We start from the raw sequence: 16,256 nt of genomic DNA on the forward strand, positions 1-16,256 counted from the left end.
CCAGGGCCTGTGGCTCTGTCTTAGGCCAATTACACCACACCAGGGTCTGTGGCTCTTGCTGAGGCCACTTACACCACACCAGGGCCTGTGGCTGCTGGCTGAGGCCACTTACACCACACCAGGGCCTGTGGCTGCTGGCTGAGACCACCTACACCACACCAGGGCCTGTGGCTGCTTGCTGAGGCGACTTACACCACACCAGTGCCTGTGGCTTCTGGCTGAGGCGACTTACACCACACCAGGGCCTGTTGCTGCTGGCTGAGGCCACTTACACCACACCAGGGCCTGTGGCTGCTGGCTCAGGCCACTCATATCAAACCAGGTCCTGTGCTTCTGGCCGAGGCCATCTTCACCAAACCAGGCCCTGTGCTGCTAGCTGAGGCGACTTACACCACATCAGGGCCTGTGGCTCTGGCTGAGGCCACTTACACCACACCAGGGCCTGTGGCTGCTGGCTGAGGCCAGTTACACCACACCAGGGCCTGTGGCTGCTGGCTGAGGCCACATACACCACACCAGGGCCTTAGTTGCTATTGAGGCCAATTACACCACACCAGGGTCTGTGGCTCTTGCTCAGGCCACTCACATCACACCAGGCCCTGCGCTTCTGGCCACTTACACCACACCAGGGCCTGTGGCTGCTGGCTGAGGCCACTTACACCATACCAGGGCCTGTGGCTGTTGGCTGAGGCCACTTACACCACACCAGGGCCTTAGTTGCTATTGAGGCCACTTACACCACACCAGGGCCTGTGGCTCTGGCTGAGGCCACTTACACCACACCAGGGCCTTATTTGCTATTCAGGCCAGTTACACCACACCAGGGCCTGTGGCTCTGGCTCAGGCCACTTACACCACACCAGGGCCTGTGGCTGCTGGCTGATTCCACTTACACCACACCAGGGCCTGTGGCTCTTGCTCAGGCCACTCATATCACACCAGGCCCTGTGCTTCTGGCTGAGGCCATCTTCACCAAACCAGGCCCTGTGCTGCTTGCTGTGGCCATGTACAACACACCAGGCCCTGTGCTGGTTCCTGAGGCCATCTTCAACAATCCAGGGCCTGTGCTGTTGGATAAATGCCAAACTGAGCCTTTGGGTTAGGGTATTATGCAAACATGCAGGTATGGTTATAGGATTGTCTTCGTAACTTCAGGTACTTGCCACCTAATCACTTGAATCCATAAATTGAGACATTGTGCTGGGGCCAGCAGCTTACGGCCATACCACCCTAAGCACGCCCGACCTCGTCTGATCTCGGAAGCTAAGCAGGGCTGGGCTTGGTTAGTACTTGGATGGGAGACTGCCTGGGAATACCTGGTGCTGTAAGCCTTTCATTTTCATGTCATTGAACCGCTTTTGATCCAGAGAAGGGGTGTATTAAAAGACCAAAAGCAGCTCCCCATTAATGAGGGCACATTAACGACATTGCTTTTGGCTCTTTTCCAATGTCTTTTGCTGCTAGCTGATGCCACCTACACCACACCAGGGCCTGAGTGACCGGCTGGGGCCACTTACACCACATCAGGGCCTGTGGCTGCTGGCTGAGGCCACTTACACCACACCAGGGCCTTAGTTGCTATTGAGGCCAATTACACTACACCAGGGTCTGTGGCTCTTGCTCAGGCCACTTACACCACACCAGGCCTGTGGCACTTGCTCAGGCCACTTACACCACACCAGGGCCTGTGGCTGCTGGCTGAGGCCACTTACACCACACCAGGGCCTGTGGCTGCTGGCTGAGGCCACCTACACCACACCAGGGCATTAGTTGCTATTGAGGCCAATTACACCACACCAGGGTCTGTGGCTCTTGCTCAGGCCACTTACACCACACCAGGGCCTGTGGCTCTTGCTCAGGCCACTTACACCACACCAGGGCCTGTGGCTGCTGGCTGAGGCCACTTACACCACACCAGGGCCTGTGGCTGCTGGCTGAGGCCACCTACACCACACCAGGGCCTGTGGCTGCTGTCTGAGGCCACTGACACCACACCAGGGCCTGTGGCTGCTGGCTGAGGCCATCTACACCACACCAGGGCCTGTGGCTGCTGGCTGAGGCGACTTACACCACACCAGGGCCCTTTTGCTGCTGGCTGAGGCCACTTACACCACACCAGTGCCTGTGGCTTCTGTCTGAGGCGACTTACACCACACCAGGGCCTGTGGCTGCTGGCTGAGGCCACTTACACCACACCAGGGCCTGTGGCTCTTGCTCAGGCCACTCACATCACACCAGGCCCTGCGCTTCTGGCCGAGGCCATCTTCACCAAACCAGGCCCTGTGGCTCTTGCTCAGGCCACTTACACCACACCAGGGCCTGTGGCTCTGGCTTAGGCCACTTACACCACACCAGGGCCTGTGGCACTTGCTCAGGCCACTTACACCACACCAGGGCCTGTGGCTGCTGGCTGAGGCCACTTACACCACACCAGGGCCTGTGGCTCTTACTCAGGCCACTTACACCACACCAGGGCCTGTGGCACTGGCTGAGGCCACTTAGACCACACCAGGGCCTGTGGCTGCTGGCTGAGGCCACTTACACCACACCAGGGCCTGTGGCTGCTGGCTGAGGCCACTTACACCAAACCAGGGCCTGTGGCTGCTTGCTGAGGCCATCTTCACCAAACCAGGCCCTGTGCTGCTTGCTGTGGCCATGTAAAACACACCAGGTCCTGTGCTGGTTCTTGAGGCCATCTTCAACAATCCAGGGCCTGTGCTGTTGGATAAATGCCAAACTGAGCCTTTGGGTTAGGGTATTATGCAAACATGCAGGTATGGTTATAGGATTGTCTTCGTAACTTCAGGTATTTGCCACCTAATCACTTGAATCCATAAATTGAGACATTGTGCGGGGGCCAGCAGCTTACGGCCATACCACCCTGAGCACGCCCGACCTCGTCTGATCTCGGAAGCTAAGCAGGGCTGGGCTTGGTTAGTACTTGGATGGGAGACTGCCTGGGAATACCTGGTGCTGTAAGCCTTTCATTTTCATGTCATTGAACCGCTTTTGATCCAGAGAAGGGGTGTATTAAAAGACCAAAAGCAGCTGCCCATTAATGAGGGTACATTAACGACATTGCTTTTGGCTGTTTTCCAATGTCTTGTGCTGCTAGCTGATGCCAATTACACCACATCAGGGCCTGTGGATCTGGCTGAGGCCACTTACACCACACCAGGGCCTGTGGCTGCTGGCTGAGGCCACATACACCACACCAGGGCCTTAGTTGCTATTGAGGCCAATTACACCACACCAGGGTCTGTGGCTCTTGCTCAGGCCACTCACATCACACCAGGCCCTGCGCTTCTGGCCACTTACACCACACCAGGGCCTGTGGCTGCTGGCTGAGGCCACTTACACCATACCAGGGCCTGTGGCTGTTGGCTGAGGCCACTTACACCACACCAGGGCCTTAGTTGCTATTGAGGCCACTTACACCACACCAGGGCCTGTGGCTCTGGCTGAGGCCACTTACACCACACCAGGGCCTTATTTGCTATTCAGGCCAGTTACACCACACCAGGGCCTGTGGCTCTGGCTCAGGCCACTTACACCACACCAGGGCCTGTGGCTGCTGGCTGATTCCACTTACACCACACCAGGGCCTGTGGCTCTTGCTCAGGCCACTCATATCACACCAGGCCCTGTGCTTCTGGCTGAGGCCATCTTCACCAAACCAGGCCCTGTGCTGCTTGCTGTGGCCATGTACAACACACCAGGCCCTGTGCTGGTTCCTGAGGCCATCTTCAACAATCCAGGGCCTGTGCTGTTGGATAAATGCCAAACTGAGCCTTTGGGTTAGGGTATTATGCAAACATGCAGGTATGGTTATAGGATTGTCTTCGTAACTTCAGGTACTTGCCACCTAATCACTTGAATCCATAAATTGAGACATTGTGCTGGGGCCAGCAGCTTACGGCCATACCACCCTAAGCACGCCCGACCTCGTCTGATCTCGGAAGCTAAGCAGGGCTGGGCTTGGTTAGTACTTGGATGGGAGACTGCCTGGGAATACCTGGTGCTGTAAGCCTTTCATTTTCATGTCATTGAACCGCTTTTGATCCAGAGAAGGGGTGTATTAAAAGACCAAAAGCAGCTCCCCATTAATGAGGGCACATTAACGACATTGCTTTTGGCTCTTTTCCAATGTCTTTTGCTGCTAGCTGATGCCACCTACACCACACCAGGGCCTGAGTGACCGGCTGGGGCCACTTACACCACATCAGGGCCTGTGGCTGCTGGCTGAGGCCACTTACACCACACCAGGGCCTTAGTTGCTATTGAGGCCAATTACACTACACCAGGGTCTGTGGCTCTTGCTCAGGCCACTTACACCACACCAGGCCTGTGGCACTTGCTCAGGCCACTTACACCACACCAGGGCCTGTGGCTGCTGGCTGAGGCCACTTACACCACACCAGGGCCTGTGGCTGCTGGCTGAGGCCACCTACACCACACCAGGGCATTAGTTGCTATTGAGGCCAATTACACCACACCAGGGTCTGTGGCTCTTGCTCAGGCCACTTACACCACACCAGGGCCTGTGGCTCTTGCTCAGGCCACTTACACCACACCAGGGCCTGAGTGACCGGCTGGGGCCACTTACACCACATCAGGGCCTGTTGCTCTGGCTGAGGCCACTTACACCACACCAGGGCCTGTGGCTGCTGGCTGAGGCCACCTACACCACATCAGGGCCTTAGTTGCTATTGAGGCCAATTACACCACACCAGGGTATGTGGCTCTTGCTCAGGCCACTTACACCACACCAGGGCCTTAGTTGCTATTGAGGCCAATTACACCACACCAGGGCCTGTGGCACTGGCTGAGGCCACTTACACCACACCAGGGCCTGTGGCTGCTGGCTGAGGCCACCTACACCACACCAGGGCCTGTGGCTGCTGGCTGAGGCCACTTACACCACACCAGGGCCCTTTTGCTGCTGGCTGAGGCCACTTACACCACACCAGTGCCTGTGGCTTCTGTCTGAGGCGACTTACACCACACCAGGGCCTGTGGCTGCTGGCTGAGGCCAATTACACCACACCAGGGTCTGTGGCTCTTGCTCAGGCCATCTACACCACACCAGGGCTTGTGGCACTGGCTGAGGCCACTTACACCACACCAGGGCCTGTGGCTGCTGGCTGAGGCCACTTACACCACACCAGGGCCTGTGGCTGCTGGCTGAGGCCACTTACACCACACCAGGGCCTGTGGCTGCTGGCTGAGGCCACCTACACCACACCAGGGCCTGTGGCTGCTGGCTGAGGCGACTTACACCACACCAGGGCCCTTTTGCTGCTGGCTGAGGCCACTTACACCACACCAGTGCCTGTGGCTTCTGGCTGAGGCGACTTACACCACACCAGGGCCTGTGGCTGCTGGCTGAGGCCACTTACACCACACCAAGGCCTGTGGCTCTTGCTCAGGCCACTCACATCACACCAGGCCCTGCGCTTCTGGCCGAGGCCATCTTCACCAAACCAGGCCCTGTGGTTCTTGCTCAGGCCACTTACACCACACCAGGGCCTGTGGCTCTGGCTTAGGCCAATTACACCACACCAGGGTCTTTGGCTCTTGCTGAGGCCACTTACACCACACCAGGGCATTAGTTGCTATTGAGGCCAATTACACCACACCAGGGTCTGTGGCTCTTGCTCAGGCCACTTACACCACACCAGGGCCTGTGGCTCTTGCTCAGGCCACTTACACCACACCAGGGCCTGTGGCTGCTGGCTGAGGCCACTTACACCACACCAGGGCCTGTGGCTGCTGGCTGAGGCCACCTACACCACACCAGGGCCTGTGGCTGCTGGCTGAGGCCATCTACACCACACCAGGGCCTGTGGCTGCTGGCTGAGGCGACTTACACCACACCAGGGCCCTTTTGCTGCTGGCTGAGGCCACTTACACCACACCAGTGCCTGTGGCTGCTGGCTGAGGCGACTTACACCACACCAGGGCCTGTGGCTGCTGGCTGAGGCCACTTACACCACACCAGGGCCTTTGGCTGGTGGCTGAGGCCACCTACACCACACCAGGGCCTGTGGCTGCTGGCTGAGGTGACTTACACCACACCAGGGCCCTTTTGCTGCTGGCTGAGGCCACTTACACCACACCAGTGCCTGTGGCTTCTGTCTGAGGCGACTTACACCACACCAGGGCCTGTGGCTGCTGGCTGAGGCCACTTACACCACACCAGGGCCTGTGGCTGCTGGCTGAGGCCACCTACACCACACCAGGGCCTGTGGCTGCTGTCTGAGGCCACTTACACCACACCAGGGCCTGTGGCTGCTGGCTGAGGCCATCTACACCACACCAGGGCCTGTGGCTGCTGGCTGAGGCCACTTACACCACACCAGGGCCCTTTTGCTGCTGGCTGAGGCCACTTACACCACACCAGTGCCTGTGGCTTCTGTCTGAGGCGACCTACACCACACCAGGGCCTGTGGCTGCTGGCTGAGGCCACTTACACCACACCAGGGCCTGTGGCTCTTGCTCAGGCCACTCACATCACACCAGGCCCTGCGCTTCTGGCCGAGGCCATCTTCACCAAACCAGGCCTGTGGCTCTTGCTCAGGCCACTTACACCACACCAGGGCCTGTGGCTCTGGCTTAGGCCACTTACACCACACCAGGGCCTGTGGCACTTGCTCAGGCCACTTACACCACACCAGGGCCTGTGGCTGCTGGCTGAGGCCACTTACACCACACCAGGGCCTGTGGCTCTTACTCAGGCCACTTACACCACACCAGGGCCTGTGGCACTGGCTGAGGCCACTTAGACCACACCAGGGCCTGTGGCTGCTGGCTGAGGCCACTTACACCACACCAGGGCCTGTGGCTGCTGGCTGAGGCCCCTTACACCAAACCAGGGCCTGTGGCTGCTTGCTGAGGCCATCTTCACCAAACCAGGCCCTGTGCTGCTTGCTGTGGCCATGTAAAACACACCAGGTCCTGTGCTGGTTCTTGAGGCCATCTTCAACAATCCAGGGCCTGTGCTGTTGGATAAATGCCAAACTGAGCCTTTGGGTTAGGGTATTATGCAAACATGCAGGTATGGTTATAGGATTGTCTTCGTAACTTCAGGTATTTGCCACCTAATCACTTGAATCCATAAATTGAGACATTGTGCTGGGGCCAGCAGCTTACGGCCATACCACCCTGAGCACGCCCGACCTCGTCTGATCTCGGAAGCAAAGCAGGGCTGGGCTTGGTTAGTACTTGGATGGGAGACTGCCTGGCAATACCTGGTTCTGTAAGCCTTTCATTTTCATGTCATTGAACCGCTTTTGATCCAGAGAAGGGGTGTATTAAAAGACCAAAAGCAGCTGCCCATTAATGAGGGTACATTAACGACATTGCTTTTGGCTGTTTTCCAATGTCTTGTGCTGCTAGCTGATGCCACCTACACCACACCAGGGCCTGAGTGACCGGCTGGGGCCACTTACACCACATCAGGGCCTGTGGCTGCTGGCTGAGGCCATCTACACCACACCAGGGCCTGTGGCTGCTGGCTGAGGCGACTTACACCACACCAGGGCCTTAGTTGCTATTGAGGCCAATTACACCACACAAGGGCCTGTGGCTGCTGGCTGAGGCCACCTACACCACACCAGGGCCTGTGGCTGCTGGCTGAGGCCACTTACACCACACCAGGGCCCTTTTGCTGCTGGCTCAGGCCACTTACACCACACCAGGGCCTGTGGCTGCTGGCTGAGGCCACTTACACCACACCAGGGCCTGTGGCTGCTGGCTGAGGCCACCTACACCACACCAGGGCATTAGTTGCTATTGAGGCCAATTACACCACACCAGGGTCTGTGGCTCTTGCTCAGGCCACTTACACCACACCAGGGCCTGTGGCTGCTGGCTGAGGCCACTTACACCACACCAGGGCCTGTGGCTGCTGGCTGAGGCCACCTACACCACACCAGGGCATTAGTTGCTATTGAGGCCAATTACACCACACCAGGGTCTGTGGCTCTTGCTCAGGCCACTTACACCACACCAGGGCCTGTGGCTCTTGCTCAGGCCACTTACACCACACCAGGGCCTGTGGCTGCTGGCTGAGGCCACCTACACCACACCAGGGCATTAGTTGCTATTGAGGCCAATTACACCACACCAGGGTCTGTGGCTCTTGCTCAGGCCACTTACACCACACCAGGGCCTGTGGCTCTTGCTCAGGCCACTTACACCACACCAGGGCCTGTGGCACTGGCTGAGGCCACTTACACCACACCAGGGCCTGTGGCTGCTGGCTGAGGCCACTTACACCACACCAGGGCCTGTGGCTGCTGGCTGAGGCCACTTACACCACACCAGGGCCTTTGGCTGGTGGCTGAGGCCACCTACACCACACCAGGGCCTGTGGCTGCTGGCTGAGGCGACTTACACCACACCAGGGCCTGTGGCTCTTGCGCAGGCCACTCACATCACACCAGGCCCTGCGCTTCTGGCCGAGGCCATCTTCACCACACCAGGCCCTGTGCTGCTTGCTGTGGCCATGTACAACACACCAGGCCCTGTGCTGGTTCCTGAGGCCATCTTCAACTATCCAGGGCCTGTGCTGTTGGATAAATGCCAAACTGAGCCTTTGGGTTAGGGTATTATGCAAACATGCAGGTATGGTTATAGGATTGTCTTCGTAACTTCAGGTACTTGCCACCTAATCACTTGAATCCATAAATTGAGACATTGTGCTGGAGCCAGCAGCTTACGGCCATACCACCCTAAGCACGCCCGACCTCGTCTGATCTCGGAAGATAAGCAGGGCTGGGCTTGGTTAGTACTTGGATGGGAGACTGCCTGGGAATACCTGGTGCTGTAAGCCTTTGATTTTCATGTCATTGAACCGCTTTTGATCCAGAGAAGGGGTGTATTAAAAGACCAAAAGCAGCTGCCCATTAATGAGGGCACATTAACGACACTGCTTTTGGCTCTTTTCCAATGTCTTGTGCTGCTAGCTGATGCCACCTACACCACACCAGGGCCTGAGTGACCGGCTGGGGCCACTTACACCACATCAGGGCCTGTGGCTCTGGCTGAGGCCACTTACACCACACCAGGGCCTGTGGCTGCTGGCTGAGGCCAGTTACACCACACCAGAGCCTGTGGCTGCTGGCTGAAGCCACTTACACCACACCAGGGCCTTAGTTGCTATTGAGGCCACTTACACCACACCAGGGCCTGTGGCTGCTGGCTGAGGCCACCTACACCACACCAGGGCCTGTGGCTGCTGGCTGAGGCGACTTACACCACACCAGGGCCCTTCTGCTGCTGGCTGAGGCCACTTACACCACACCAGTGCCTGTGGCTTCTGGCTGAGGCGACTTACACCACACCAGGGCCTGTGGCTGCTGGCTGAGGCCACTTACACCACACCAGGGCCTGTGGCTCTTGCTCAGGCCACTCACATCACACCAGGCCCTGCGCTTCTGGCCGAGGCCATCTTCACCAAACCAGGCCCTGTGGTTCTTGCTCAGGCCACTTACACCACACCAGGGCCTGTGGCTGCTGGCTGAGGCCACCTACACCACACCAGGGCATTAGTTGCTATTGAGGCCAATTACACCACACCAGGGTCTGTGGCTCTTGCTCAGGCCACTTACACCACACCAGGGCCTGTGGCTCTTGCTCAGGCCACTTACACCACACCAGGGCCTGTGGCTGCTGGCAGAGGCCACCTACACCACACCAGGGCATTAGTTGCTATTGAGGCCAATTACACCACACCAGGGTCTGTGGCTCTTGCTCAGGCCACTTACACCACACCAGGGCCTGTGGCTCTTGCTCAGGCCACTTACACCACACCAGGGCCTGTGGCTGCTGGCTGAGGCCAGTTACACCACTCCAGAGCCTGTGGCTGCTGGCTGAAGCCACTTACACCACACCAGGGCCTTAGTTGCTATTGAGGCCACTTACACCACACCAGGGCCTGTGGCTGCTGGCTGAGGCCACCTACACCACACCAGGGCCTGTGGCTGCTGGCTGAGGCCACTTACACCACACCAGTGCCTGTGGCTTCTGGCTGAGGCCACTTACACCACACCAGGGCCTGTGGCTGCTGGCTGAGGCCACTTACACCACACCAAGGCCTGTGGCTCTTGCTCAGGCCACTCACATCACACCAGGCCCTGCGCTTCTGGCCGAGGCCATCTTCACCAAACCAGGCCCTGTGGCTCCTTGCTGTGGCCATGTACAACACACCAGGCCCTGTGCTGGTTCCTGAGGCCATCTTCAACAATCCAGGGCCTGTGCTGTTGGATAAATGCCAAACTGAGCCTTTGGGTTAGGGTATTATGCAAACATGCAGTATGGTTATAGCATTGTCTTCGTAACTTCAGGTACTTGCCACCTAATCACTTGAATCCATAAATTGAGACATTGTGCTGGAGTCAGCAGCTTACGGCCATACCACCCTGAGCACGCCCGACCTCGTCTGATCTCGGAAGCTAAGCAGGGCTGGGCTTGGTTAGTACTTGAATGGGAGACTACCTGGGAATACCTGGTGCTGTAAGTCTTTGATTTTCATGTCATTGAACCGCTTTTGATCCAGAGAAGGGGTGTATTAAAAGACCAAAAGCAGCTGCCCATTAATGAGGGCACATTAACGACACTGCTTTTGGCTCTTTTCCAATGTCTTGTGCTGCTAGCTGATGCAACCTACACCACACAAGGGCCTGAGTGACCGGCTGGGGCCACTTACACCACATCAGGGCCTGTGGCTCTGGCTGAGGCCACTTTCACCACACCAGGGCCTGTGGCTGCTGGCTGAGGCCACCTACACCACACCAGGGCATTAGTTGCTATTGAGGCCAATTACACCACACCAGGGTCTGTGGCTCTTGCTCAGGCCACTTACACCACACCAGGGCCTGTGGCTCTTGCTCAGGCCACTTACACCACACCAGGGCCTGTGGCTGCTGGCTGAGGCCACCTACACCACACCAGGGCATTAGTTGCTATTGAGGCCAATTACACCACACCAGGGTCTGTGGCTCTTGCTCAGGCCACTTACACCACACCAGGGCCTGTGGCTCTTGCTCAGGCCACTTACACCACACCAGGGCCTGTGGCTGCTGGCTGAGGCCACTTACACCACACCAGGGCCTTAGTTGCTATTGAGGCCACTTACACCACACCAGGGCCTGTGGCTGCTGGCTGAGGCCACCTACACCACACCAGGGCCTGTGGCTGCTGGCTGAGGCCACTTACACCACACCAGGGCCTGTGGCTCTTGCTCAGGCCACTCACATCACACCAGGCCCTGCGATTCTGGCCGAGGCCATCTTCACCAAACCAGGCCCTGTGGTTCTTGCTCAGGCCACTTACACCACACCAGGGCCTGTGGCTGCTGGCTGAAGCCACTTACACCACACCAGGGCCTGTGGCTGCTGGCTGAGGCCACCTACACCACACCAGGGCCCTTTTGCTGCTGGCTGAGGCCACGTACACCACACCAGTGCCTGTGGCTTCTGGCTGAGGCCACTTACACCACACCAGGGCATGTGGCTGCTGGCTGAGGCCACTTACACCACACCAGGGCCTGTGGCTCTTGCTCAGGCCACTCACATCACACCAGGCCCTGCGCTTCTGGCCGAGGCCATCTTCACCAAACCAGGCCCTGTGGTTCTTGCTCAGGCCACTTACACCACACCAGGGCCTTATTTGCTATTGAGGCCACTTACACCACACCAGGGCCTGTGGCACTTGCTCAGGCCACTTACACCACACCAGGGCCTGTGGCACTTGCTCAGGCCACTTACACCACACCAGGGCCTGTGGCTGCTGGCTGAGGCCACTTACACCACACCAGGGCCTGTGGCTCTTGCTCAGGCCACTTACACCACACCAGGGCCTGTGGCACTGGCTGAGGCCACTTAGACCACACCAGGGCCTGTGGCTGCTGGCTGAGGCCACTCACACCACACCAGGGCCTGTGGCTGCTAGCTGAGGCCACTTACACCAAACTAGGGCCTGTGGCTGCTTGCTGAGGCCATCTTCACCAAACCAGGCCCTGTGGCACTTGCTCAGGCCACTTACACCACACCAGGGCCTGTGGCTGCTGGCTGAAGCCACTTACACCACACCAGGGCCTTAGTTGCTATTGAGGCCAATTACACCACACCAGGGTATGTGGCTCTTGCTCAGGCCACTTACACCACACCAGGGCCTTAGTTGCTATTGAGGCCAATTACACCACACCAGGGCCTGTGGCACTGGCTGAGGCCACTTACACCACACCAGGGCCTGTGGCTGCTGGCTGAGGCCACTTACACCACACAAGGGCCTGTGGCTGCTGGCTGAGGCCACTTACAACACACCAGGGCCTGTGGCTCTTGCTCAGGCCACTCATATCACACCAGGCCCTGTGCTTCTGGCCGAGGCCATCTTCACCAAACCAGGCCCTGTGCTGCTTGCTGTGGCCATGTACAACACATCAGGCCCTGTGCTGGTTCCTGAGGCCATCTTCAACAATCCAGGGCCTGTGCTGTTGGATAAATGCCAAACTGAGCCTTTGGGTTAGGGTATTATGCAAACATGCAGGTATGGTTATAGGATTATCTTCGTAACTTCAGGTACTTGCCACCTAATCACTTGAATCCATAAATTGAGACATTGTGCTGGGGCCAGCAGCTTACGGCCATACCACCCTGAGCACGCCCGACCTCGTCTGATCTCGAAAGTTGAGCAGGGCTGGGCTTGGTTAGTACTTGGATGGGAGACTGCCTGGGAATACCTGGTTCTGTAAGCCTTTCATTTTCATGTCATTGAACCGCTTTTGATCCAGAGAAGGGGTGTATTAAAAGACCAAAAGCAGCTGCCCATTAATGAGGGCACATTAACGACATTGCTTTTGGCTGTTTTCCAATGTCTTGTGCTGCTAGCTGATGCCACCTACACCACACCAGGGCCTGAGTGACCGGCTGGGGCCACTTACACCACATCAGGGCCTGTGGCTCTGGCTGAGGCCACTTACACCACACCAGGGCCTGTGGCTGCTGGCTGAGGCCACTTACACCACACCAGGGCCTGTGGCTGCTGGCTGAGGCCACTTACACCACACCAGGGCCTTAGTTGCTATTGAGGCCAATTACACCACACCATGGTCTGTGGCTCTTTCTCAGGCCACTTACACCACACCAGGGCCTGTGGCACTGGCTGAGGCCACTTACACCACACCAGGGCCTGTGGCTGCTGGCTGAGGCCACTTACACCACACCAGGGCCTTATTTGCTATTGAGGCCACTTACACCACACCAGGGCCTGTGGCTCTTGCTCAGGCCACTTACACCACACCAGGGCCTGTGGCTCTTGCTCAGGCCACTCACATCACACCAGGCCCTGCGCTTCTGGCCGAGGCCATCTTCACCAAACCAGGCCCTGTGCTGCTAGCTGTGGCCATGTACAACACACCAGGCCCTGTGCTGGTTCCTGAGGCCATCTTCAACAATCCAGGGCCTGTGCTGTTGGATAAATGCTAAACTGAGCCTTTGGGTTAGGGTATTATGCAAACATGAAGGTAGGGTTATAGGATTGTCTTCGTAACTTCAGGTACTTGCCACCTAATCACCTGAATCCATAAATTGAGACATTGTGCTGGGGCCAGCAGCTTACGGCCATACCACCCTGAGCACGCCCGACCTCGTCTGATCTCGGAAGCTGAGCAGGGCTGGGCTTGGTTAGTACTTGGATGGGAGACTGCCTGGGAATACCTGGTGCTGTAAGCCTTTCATTTTCATGTCATTGAACCGCTTTTGATCCAGAGAAGGGGTGTATTAAAAGACCAAAAGCAGCTGCCCATTAATGAGGGCACATTAACGACACTGCTTTTGGCTGTTTTCCAATGTCTTGTGCTGCTAGCTGATGCCACCTACACCACACCAGGGCCTGAGTGACCGGCTGGGGCCACTTACACCACATCAGGGACTGTGGCTCTGGCTGAGGCCACTTACACCACACCAGAGCCTGTGGCTGCTGGCTGAAGCCACTTACACCACACCAGGGCCTGTGGCTGCTGGCTGAGGCCACCTACACCACACCAGGGCCTGTGGCTGCTGGCTGAGGCCACTTACACCACACCAGGGCCTGTGGCTGCTGGCTGAAGCCACTTACACCACACCAGGGCCTTAGTTGCTATTGAGGCCACTTACACCACACCAGGGCCTGTGGCTGCTGGCTGAGGCCACCTACACCACACCAGGGCCTGTGGCTGCTGGCTGAGGCGACTTACACCACACCAGGGCCCTTTTGCTGCTGGCTGAGGCCACTTACACCACACCAGTGCCTGTGGCTTCTGGCTGAGGCGACTTACACCACACCAGGGCCTGTGGCTGCTGGCTGAGGCCACTTACACCACACCAGGGCCTGTGGCTCTTGCTCAGGCCACTCACATCACACCAGGCCCTGCGCTTCTGGCCGAGGCCATCTTCACCAAACCAGGCCCTGTGGTTCTTGCTCAGGCCACTTACACCACACCAGGGCCTGTGGCTCTGGCTGAGGCCAATTACACCACACCAGGGTCTTTGGCTCTTGCTGAGGCCACTTACACCACACCAGGGCCTGTGGCTGCTGGCTGAGGCCATCTACACCACACCAGGGCCTGAGTGACCGGCTGGGGCCACTTACACCACATCAGGGCCTGTGGCTGCTGGCTGAGGCCACCTACACCACACCAGGGCATTAGTTGCTATTGAGGCCAATTACACCACACCAGGGTCTGTGGCTCTTGCTCAGGCCACTTACACCACACCAGGGCCTGTGGCACTTGCTCAGGCCACTTACACCACACCAGGGCCTGTGGCTGCTGGCTGAGGCCACTTACACCACACCAGGGCCTGTGGCTGCTGGCTGAGGCCACCTACACCACACCAGGGCATTAGTTGCTATTGAGGCCAATTACACCACACCAGGGTCTGTGGCTCTTGCTCAGGCCACTTACACCACACCAGGGCCTGTGGCTCTTGCTCAGGCCACTTACACCACACCAGGGCCTGTGGCTGCTGGCTGAGGCCACTTACACCACACCAGGGCCTGTGGCTGCTGGCTGAGGCCACTTACACCAAACCAGGGCCTGTGGCTGCTTGCTGAGGCCATCTTCACCAAACCAGGCCCTGTGCTGCTTGCTGTGGCCATGTAAAACACACCAGGTCCTGTGCTGGTTCTTGAGGCCATCTTCAACAATCCAGGGCCTGTGCTGTTGGATAAATGCCAAACTGAGCCTTTGGGTTAGGGTATTATGCAAACATGCAGGTATGGTTATAGGATTGTCTTCGTAACTTCAGGTATTTGCCACCTAATCACTTGAATCCATAAATTGAGACATTGTGCTGGGGCCAGCAGCTTACGGCCATACCACCCTGAGCACGCCCGACCTCGTCTGATCTCGGAAGCTAAGCAGGGCTGGGCTTGGTTAGTACTTGGATGGGAGACTGCCTGTGAATACCTGGTGCTGTAAGCCTTTCATTTTCATGTCATTGAACCGCTTTTGATCCAGAGAAGGGGTGTATTAAAAGACCAAAAGCAGCTGCCCATTAATGAGGGCACATTAACGACACTGCTTTTGGCTCTTTTCCAATGTCTTGTGCTGCTAGCTGATGCAACCTACACCACACAAGGGCCTGAGTGACCGGCTGGGGCCACTTACACCACATCAGGGCCTGTGGCTCTGGCTGAGGCCACTTTCACCACACCAGGGCCTGTGGCTGCTGGCTGAGGCCACCTACACCACACCAGGGCATTAGTTGCTATTGAGGCCAATTACACCACACCAGGGTCTGTGGCTCTTGCTCAGGCCACTTACACCACACCAGGGCCTGTGGCTCTTGCTCAGGCCACTTACACCACACCAGGGCCTGTGGCTGCTGGCTGAGGCCACCTACACCACACCAGGGCATTAGTTGCTATTGAGGCCAATTACACCACACCAGGGTCTGTGGCTCTTGCTCAGGCCACTTACACCACACCAGGGCCTGTGGCTCTTGCTCAGGCCACTTACACCACACCAGGGCCTGTGGCACTGGCTGAGGCCACTTACACCACACCAGGGCCTGTGGCTGCTGGCTGAGGCCACTTATACCACACCAGGGCCTGTGGCTGCTGGCTGAGGCCACTTACACCACACCAGGGCCTTTGGCTGGTGGCTGAGGCCACCTACACCACACCAGGGCCTGTGGCTGCTGGCTGAGGCGACTTACACCACACCAGGGCCCTTTTGCTGCTGGCTGAGGCAACTTACACCACACCAGTGC

General features: G+C 57.8%; 3 non-coding genes and 6 pseudogenes across 3 annotated transcripts; all 9 read left to right on the top strand.

The window, feature by feature from the left end:
- Positions 1-1,212: 1,212 nt before the first annotated feature.
- On the top strand, positions 1,213-1,331 carry LOC146581348 (5S ribosomal RNA; annotated as a pseudogene).
- Positions 1,332-2,863: 1,532 nt separating this feature from the next.
- LOC146581349 (5S ribosomal RNA) lies at positions 2,864-2,982 on the top strand. The gene has a single exon (XR_014891882.1). It is a non-coding gene; the product is annotated as a 5S ribosomal RNA (ribosomal RNA).
- Positions 2,983-3,911: 929 nt separating this feature from the next.
- On the top strand, positions 3,912-4,030 carry LOC146581350 (5S ribosomal RNA; annotated as a pseudogene).
- Positions 4,031-7,146: 3,116 nt separating this feature from the next.
- On the top strand, positions 7,147-7,265 carry LOC146581351 (5S ribosomal RNA; annotated as a pseudogene).
- Positions 7,266-8,717: 1,452 nt separating this feature from the next.
- On the top strand, positions 8,718-8,836 carry LOC146581352 (5S ribosomal RNA; annotated as a pseudogene).
- A 1,570-nt stretch (positions 8,837-10,406) lies between these two features.
- LOC146581353 (5S ribosomal RNA) lies at positions 10,407-10,525 on the top strand. The gene has a single exon (XR_014892003.1). It is a non-coding gene; the product is annotated as a 5S ribosomal RNA (ribosomal RNA).
- A 2,116-nt stretch (positions 10,526-12,641) lies between these two features.
- Positions 12,642-12,760, top strand: LOC146581354 (5S ribosomal RNA; annotated as a pseudogene).
- An 857-nt stretch (positions 12,761-13,617) lies between these two features.
- On the top strand, positions 13,618-13,736 carry LOC146581355 (5S ribosomal RNA; annotated as a pseudogene).
- A 1,611-nt stretch (positions 13,737-15,347) lies between these two features.
- On the top strand, positions 15,348-15,466 carry LOC146581356 (5S ribosomal RNA). The gene has a single exon (XR_014891949.1). It is a non-coding gene; the product is annotated as a 5S ribosomal RNA (ribosomal RNA).
- The last annotated feature ends 790 nt before the right edge of the window (positions 15,467-16,256 follow it).

Source organism: Mchenga conophoros, linkage group LG3 (genome assembly GCF_057382185.1).
Source record: "Mchenga conophoros isolate Kocher_MC1m ecotype Shallow Benthic linkage group LG3, M_conophoros_male_GT1.1, whole genome shotgun sequence".
Lineage (NCBI taxonomy): Eukaryota > Metazoa > Chordata > Actinopteri > Cichliformes > Cichlidae > Mchenga > Mchenga conophoros.